Below are 8,368 nucleotides of genomic sequence, written 5' to 3' on the forward strand. Positions count from 1 at the left end.
TGGTAAGCTATGGTAGCTCATCTCACGGTTAACAGTATCGGTGTATGTGGAACATTATTTTCAAATGCAATTAAGCACATTAACCTTTTAGCGCCACTAATCTGACATTTAATTTCCAAACTGTTACGATACGTATGAAAACAAATGTTGCCAGATTCATGTTCATCTGTTTCAGAGAAAACTGAACACATTTTAGCTACACTCACTGGACATTTCACATTTCACATTTCACAAAAAACAAATATGTGCAGAAATGTCACCACAGTCACTTTTTTCCAGTGATGTTGTAAACATAGGTTACATTAAAGTCAACAAGAATCAAAATTGACCCTATTTAGTTTATAAATACACATTTCTCCTCACTCTATTTAATGGAAGCCTGGTACCACCACAGAAAAAGAAAAGAAGAAAAAAAAGGTAATCGTGACTTTTTATCTGATCATTCTGATTAGTTTTCTCCCTCAGAATTGTGGAATTGTGAGTTTATATCTTGCAATTCTGGGTTTATATCTTGTTTTTTTCTCAGAATTTTTTCTCAGGTTTGAGGAAAAAAAATCACAATTATATATATACAGTATATATATATATATATTTATTCATTTTTAATTCTGTGGCAGAAACGGCCTTCCATACAATTCTGACTGGTACTTCTGTATCAATGCTAAATCTTCACCTGAGCTGCTTCCAGAGCAGACTGTTTTCAACACAGCGCAAAGACGACAAAGGGGGAAACAGGAAACCAGCACGTTCCTATTTCCTGTAAGCAGGTGAAGCTGCACTGGTATTCTTTCTTTTATTCTCCAAACCACAGTTCTTGGGGTGCAAAACTAGAGCATTTCAGAAATGCGTTTCTTTTGTTTTCTTTTAAGATAACAGGCAAAGTTTTATTTGCATTGCTATTGCTGCATAACCACAATGTAGCTCTAAGTTCCACAAGCAGTCTGTACGTGCTATTTGGATGAACCAAAGTAATAAAAGCATGCAAAAGAGGATCTGTGAGAAACTGATTCACTCATTTATCCGCATGGACACACATATAGTCAAATACGTAAGCCCACACACACCCACAGCGAATGTATAAGACAATGGCATAACCTCCACATTTTCAGAAGCACTCATCTAAATCAAGGGAAATTATGCTAATAAAGCATCTCATTATTCAGTGCTCAGAGAATCAGTCATTGACATTGCATCATTATAGATCTATTCACAAACACAGATTGGATTTCATGAAAAGGGAGACTTTCGTTTCCCACACTTCTTCATCATTTATTCTTCTCTTTAAGGAACTTGCCGTGCTTTTAGAGTTCTTTTATGGAAAGTACCGGGGCTTTGGGATAAAGGTAAGGGTTTCCCGGTGGGACAGTAGTGATCATTCCTGACAGAGGAACCTTGTGTCCGTAGTCAGGGGTGCACCAGTGGTCAAAGTTGTCAAACACTGGTCAAAGTGGGAATGTTCAAATTAAAGGAATATTCTGGATTCAATCAACAGCACTTGTGGCATAATCCTGATTACCACAAAACAAATAGTTGATTACCACAAAACTTAACATTTGAATCTGTAAATGTTAAAATGCTCACTGTTTTAGTCACAAAGTCACAAAATATAATCAGTATGTTAAGATGACAAGATGAGCAAAAAATAATAAAAACAACTTTACATCTCAAATAATACTCAAAGTTTACCAGAAAAAAATTATGTACAGTGGGTACGGAAAGTATTCAGAGCCCTTTAAATTTTTCACTCTTTGTTATATTGCAGCCATTTGCTAAAATCATTTAAGTTAATTTTTTTTCCTCATTAATGTACACACAGCACCCCATATTGACAGAAAAACACAGAATTGTTGACATTTTTGCAGATTTATTAAAAAAGAAAAACTGAAATATCACATGGTCCTAAGTATTTGTGGTCCAGGGTCACACACACACACATATATATATATATATATATATATATATATATATATATATATATATACTATTTTAGATACACTGTTATTTAACTGCACTCTCCGAAATTTCTCAGAAACAGCATCATACTGTATTTCTACAGTATACTATGAAGGCACCTAGCATGCAATGCAGCATGAAAAGAGTTTTTTATTCTTGATGATTTTATTTGTGCTATTTAAATTGTTTTTGGTTCACTTTTAGCAGTTTGTGTTGTTTGTTTATTTTGTAATATTGGTTTATGTCGTAAGTGTTGTTTTTAATTTGTTGTGTTTTGTATGTCGAGTACTGATGTCACATCTTTCAAAGATGTAGCTTCACTACTAGTTGCTTCACTATTATGAAAGATACATTCACAAACAGTTATGAATATGAAATAAGTTACTGATTTATCTTCATGCTTAAATAATGCTATAATATTTCATATTCTAGCTTGTCATCACTTGTTTTCATTTGTCACACTTCTGACGTAGACTAAATCAGAAATTTTAATATGAATATACAAGGTCCAAGGTCCCAAACAAATAATCACTAATCAGCATTATGGTGACTTCAAAACAATTACAGTAGCAGGACAACTTTATAATGTGAATTCACAGTAAAACGAGTGCAGTAAATTACTATGGTGATTAATTCTGCTGATCATTCAGACATTTTAACCAAAAATGTTGATGTTGATGGAAAAAGTCTGTAGACACATTATGTGCAAACTGTGTCTATTAATTCTTTGAAAAGGGGAGTTTCATTCACTCGTGTCTGATTTTCCATAAAGCAAGCAATGTCAGAGTCTGTGTCTTATGACACTCTCAAGTGATTGAGTGTTGCCAAAGCTGCGGAGGAATGAAAACGGTTTGGAGACATTTGAGTTATCACCAAATAAGGAGGAGGAGAGAGTTAGAGGAAGTTGTAAAGGTGCTGACTTTCTGCTGGAAGGAAAAGAGATGGGAGGCCTGTTTTATCGGCAAAGGAAACAGATTTCAGAGCACCGGTGACTCCAGGAAAATGGATCTGGGTTGAGTAAAAACCACGATTACCACCGGCAACAAGAGCAGCTCAGCTTTGGATAGGGCCATCTGGAGAGGTCTGCTCCAAAAAGACGGTAAACCAGCTCTTCTGGGGCCCAGCTAGGAAACACGTTTTCTAAAAAACCACCCGGTCCCTGGGTGAGGAGTTTGGTTTTCCTCCAGTGCTTCTCTCAAACACCTCCTCCTCCTTCTTCCTCTTTACTCGAGCTGCAGATGCCTCATTCCTACTCATTCTGAAAGCCGAGGACGTTTTGCCGTTGCAGACGGAAGGTTGAAGAGTGCCGCTAGGCTGGTTTTGTTCCCGGTAGTGTCTGTCTGATTTGACTCTTCAGAAACCCACAGAAAATGTCAATGCCTCACGATTTTTCCTGCCTTTTTAACTGAAAAAAATTGAGAATTAAAGTATATTTTTTAATTGAATATTTCTTATTCATTCGGTCTGCTTTATAAGATGACCTGAACTTTGTTCAGCCATACACGTCATGTTGGGGTCTACTGAATGATGTTGTAAGACACGGTTCACACACCTCCAGCCAGAGCCCATGCTGCAGAGCGTTGAAGAGCTGTAAATCTAGGGCAGACACTGACAGAAGGGGAACATGCGGGAGCTCGAAAAAAATAAATTTGACGTTGCACATACTAAGGCAGAAACGGAGAAAGAGATCAGAAGATAAATGAATGCAATAGTTGTGGGATTCTATAGTGTGATTCTATAATTCGCTTACTTCTACAGGGCATATTTACTACTGCACTATGAATAAGAAAAAAAAACTGACACAAATGTATGCAATGACACAGACTAGGCTTAAATTATTCCATAAATAAATTTCCATTAGATCATTATATGATCACCATTATGTTTTTAGTGTGTGTGTGTGTGTGTATATATGTGTGTGAGTTTCAAATATTAAATTAAATATTAAATTATTAATATTCTTATTTATTTATAAAATTAGAAACACAGAAACTGTTGTCACAGAAATTGTGTAGTTTTGTGGTGTTGACCACAAAAGTTAACCTACAGAAGTACTTTCTATGTACAAAGCGCTGCTGCCACCTACTGAGAAAAATTTGTCTTACAGTGAGGTGTAACGTAAGCAACACAATGCAATAAGAATAGAATAGAATAGAATAATTATTAAATGTGAAAGTAGGGCTTAAACAGTGAATCAAATGAAAACATGCCCAGGTTATCAAACATTTAAAATATATATTGTTTTAAATGGCTATTTTAGGACTATTAAGCTTTTTCTTATTGTGACAATATTTAATTGCAATTTAATTAAGCACATTTCCCCTGCAAATTCCGCAATTGCCATATCGCAAGCACACACACACACACAATAAAAAACTTAAAACAACATTTTTTTTTATCTATGTATCTATCATTATGGTTCATGTGAGAACAGTGATTGTCAATATAATCATGTTACAAAGCAGAATATATATCCGCCTATTTCCCTGCACTTGTCCTATGTAAGGTCACAGAGATGCTGGAGTCAGTGCCAGTGTCTCAGGCTGTATAGGCAGGGAAACATCCTGGACATATGGCTAGTCCATATCAGACAAAGTTAAATATCTCAATCTGAACTGCTGAAATGACTTACCCCGCTGTTTGTGTGGAGTATATGGTAAAGAAGGCAGACTGACACCTCATGTATGTGGTCTGTCAAATCGGGCTTTTCCAGTATAACCAGGTATAGTAGTTCGGCTACAGAGAAAAAAAAAACACCTTCTTTATAACGAGTTCTGTAGAATGGTTATGATGTATGTACAGATACACAGATCAGAGTCATACTAGCTGGCAGGGGTGGTGCGCACAATAGTCAGAGGGATGAAGTCCTCTCCTGGGACGTCCACACTATCCATGTTTTCAGAGCCCACCGTACCGCTGTACAGTACAGCGAGATCACAAATATCATGCAAAGCCTAATAAATGTACTGAAAAATAACTGTCAGCAACAATACAATGGAATGTATGCAACTGATTTGATTTGAGTCATTTATAATGTATGCAGAATGTTCATTATCTCTTAAGATCTCTGCATTTGTTATCAGTACAAAAGTATATGGCCTGATGTTGGACATGGACTGGTGCTGTTAATTGAAAACAATAGTCAGAAACAACACAAGTTTTAATACACAATCTGATATAAATCTGTAAATATACAGTGAAAGCTCAGACTCTTAGAATTAATAAACCTAAAATTAAAACAAAAGGATATTTGAATCACATACAAGCTGATGGGTTTCCTTGCATTAAATGTGGCATGTAACTGATGTCTGTTCCAATGGGATCCAATGGCCTGAAAGCAATGAAATCTCTCGAATATTTCATCCTCAGGCCATCCAAAATGTATGAGTTTGTTTCTTCATAGCAACAGATTTGGAGTAATGTAGCATTACATCACTTGCTCACCAATGGATCCTCTGCTGTGAATGGGTGCCGTCAGAATGAGAGTCCAAACAGCTGATAAAAACATCATAATAATCCATAAATAATCCACTCCAGTCCATCAATCTTGTGAAGCAAAAACCTGTGTGTTAGGTAGAAAACCCAAAGCCAAAAAAGACCATCCCCTTTAGTCCTTTCTCATTAAAACCCACCAACATATTTATTAAGAACTCTTTTGGAGTGCTTTTACTTGTGTTTCTCTCCTGATTCAGACAAGACGTTTTCACAAGTCATTAATTGATGGACTGGAGTCGTGTGGATTACTTTTGGATATTTGTGATGTTTTATCAGCTGTTTGTACTCTCATTCTGATGGCACCCATTCACTGCAGAGGATCCGTTGGTGAGCATGTGATGTAATGCTAAATTTCGCCAAATCAGTTCCCATGAAGAAAAAAACTCATTGACATCTTGGATGGCCTGAGGGTGACTAAATTGTCAGCAAATGTTCATTTTTGGGTAAACTATTCCTTTAATGTCTCAGATCTTCACTGGAAGTAACCTCACATCCAGTGCAGCAGACTCATCTGCCACAGCTCAGGTCTGCTGTGATATCGCTTCAACATAAAGTGTTGACTCACATGGTCAGTCATTTTCTCCAGAGTAGTTGTGGGTGGTTTGTGGCGAGGAGGTAACTTTGAGTCCCAGTCTACATTCTCATAAGCTCTATACCAGATCACAATCACATGCATATGGGATCTGAACACTCAGCTGGCATATTAGCTTCTACGTTCTCCTACTTTTGGTCATGTAACAAATAAATAAATACATGGACATGAAATACTGAATTTAGTTGAAATTACAGTTGGCAATACCATTGCACCAACATTGGTGTTACACATGCAGTATACTGACAAAATGTATACCCTGAAGTATACCTTGAATGCACTGTAAGTTTTGGATAAATGTGCCTGTAAAATGTATGATGAAACAAATGGAACAGAAATCTTTGGAAAAGTACCAGTTGGTCAAGTTGAGAGAGTCTGTGCTGTTAAGAGAGCTTTTAGAGCAACTAATCAGACCTTTGGGCTGCAGAGGTGTAGATGTATTGTCGAGCTGCTGTTGCTATATGCTATAAAAAGAACAGATGGTTCTGCACCCTATAAAGGGATAGTGCAAAGACACAGTGGAAAGATGGCAATATTTGAGCAAATATCCCATATAAAGGGTGACAAAATATGAAAATATAAAATAGAAGTTTAGTTCTTTCTTGCATTAAATTCTTTATTTCCTCCAAAGAACACAAAATTGGAAATTGGAATAGTTTTTTAGCTCTTTTGACAATGAATGCTGACTGGACCCTTTATGTTTAAAAAAAGATTCAAAAGCACCATAAAAGTATAAAAGTGGGTGATAACTCTATGCATGCGCTTTATTCCACATACAGTATGAAGACATAACAAAAGTTTGGATTGAAAAACAGACTGATAATTTTTCACTGATAATCTTGCACAGTGAGCTGTTTTGGGAAAGGTGGGAAAGCGACGTTCCCGTTCACATGCACTGTGTAAATGCAGAACTGTTCACTCCATACATATGCAGTTCAGCAGCATTCTCTCTCCGTTCCTGATGGTGAGAACGAGTCTGTCAAATGTCCTGTAAATTTTGTGATCATCCAGTATTTAAAGATGAGTAAAAAGATTTTAAAAAACTATGTCCTCGTATTGAGTCAATACGGGACACAGGAAATTAAGCCTAGTAAGCATAGTAACAGTTTTCATTCAAACTGTCAGCTTTCTTTGGATGTTCGAGACTTCCAATACATTAGATAAATACTGTAGCTAAAATAACAATGTTGTGCAGTATATGGTAAAAATATTTGAGCTACAAACCAGTGTTTAATTACATCAATACATTTAAACAGTTTACATTTACAGTTTGCAGTATCAAGTGGCAGAACAGACTGTTTTTATACAGACACCAGAAGTTATGCACATTCAGTACAAATGACCACACCTATTCTTATGTTAAAAATCAAGTGGATAGGTGAAACGCATTCTCTTACTTTCCTCTTATTTCAGAATGCCACTTTATGCAATAATCCTGGAATAAACTTGGGTTTTCTTAATTGAATTTCACAAGTTCACACGTAGCCTGCATGTTATCAGACAATATTTGGTGTGCTGTCCGAGGTGAGGGCTCAGAGTACTTCCCCATCCTGTCATGGGACAGGTGAGGAACGGCCATAAATACAGTCCTCTTTCCTTACTGATTGGTTTGGATTACCCATACATGCTCCTCCCAAACCTTGTTTAATAATCTTCATGTAAACAGGGTCATTGTGTCACTAGTTAAACTTAAGAGACAGATCAGTCCAATTCATGAAAAAATTATTCAGATCTTATTAAATGAATTAACTAATGAAATCGAGCATTGCTACTTCTCTCATGTGCCAAGGATAGGTCAGAAGTTAACAACTGAATAACTGTTCCTCGCACAAAACAAGGTCTGTCCCTCGCAGTAGTTTAGATTCTCAGAATACAGAAACACGCCAACAAACAATTTTTTTATACCTTTATGGTGCTCTTGTTTTTGAAGATTAAAAGCGGCAGCTACATTCACAGTACCTGCATGTATAAATGCGACCAGTGCTAGAGCTTCAAACGAACAGCATACAAGAGTATTATTACAGTAGCAGGGATGAATAATTGAGCATGTCTATGACTGACCACATTCATTTCATGGTTGTCCTGAGAGGGGTGTTTAATACTCTGTGCATTTGTCCAACCGGATAACAAAGCAGATGGAATTTGTTAATAAATATGTAAGAATCTAATACTGTTAAATTGCTTTTTGTTGCACACTGCACTCGTTTCTCCTCCATTAATGATTTATAAAAGCAAACAATTAACCAATAAATAGAAGATATTTCCATCAATGCTGCATCACTCTTCTAGATGTGGTGGGGAATGTGGGACTATGCAGATGGAAACCAC

General features: G+C 36.5%; 1 pseudogene; it reads right to left on the reverse strand.

Moving 5' to 3' along the window:
- Positions 1 to 1,301: 1,301 nt before the first annotated feature.
- LOC107582545 (uncharacterized protein C7orf72-like) lies at positions 1,302 to 8,155 on the reverse strand (annotated as a pseudogene).
- Between the last annotated feature and the right edge of the window lie 213 nt (positions 8,156 to 8,368).

Source organism: Sinocyclocheilus grahami, unplaced genomic scaffold, assembly GCF_001515645.1.
Source record: "Sinocyclocheilus grahami isolate Dianchi unplaced genomic scaffold, SAMN03320097.WGS_v1.1 scaffold45.1, whole genome shotgun sequence".
Classification (NCBI taxonomy): Eukaryota; Metazoa; Chordata; class Actinopteri; order Cypriniformes; family Cyprinidae; genus Sinocyclocheilus; species Sinocyclocheilus grahami.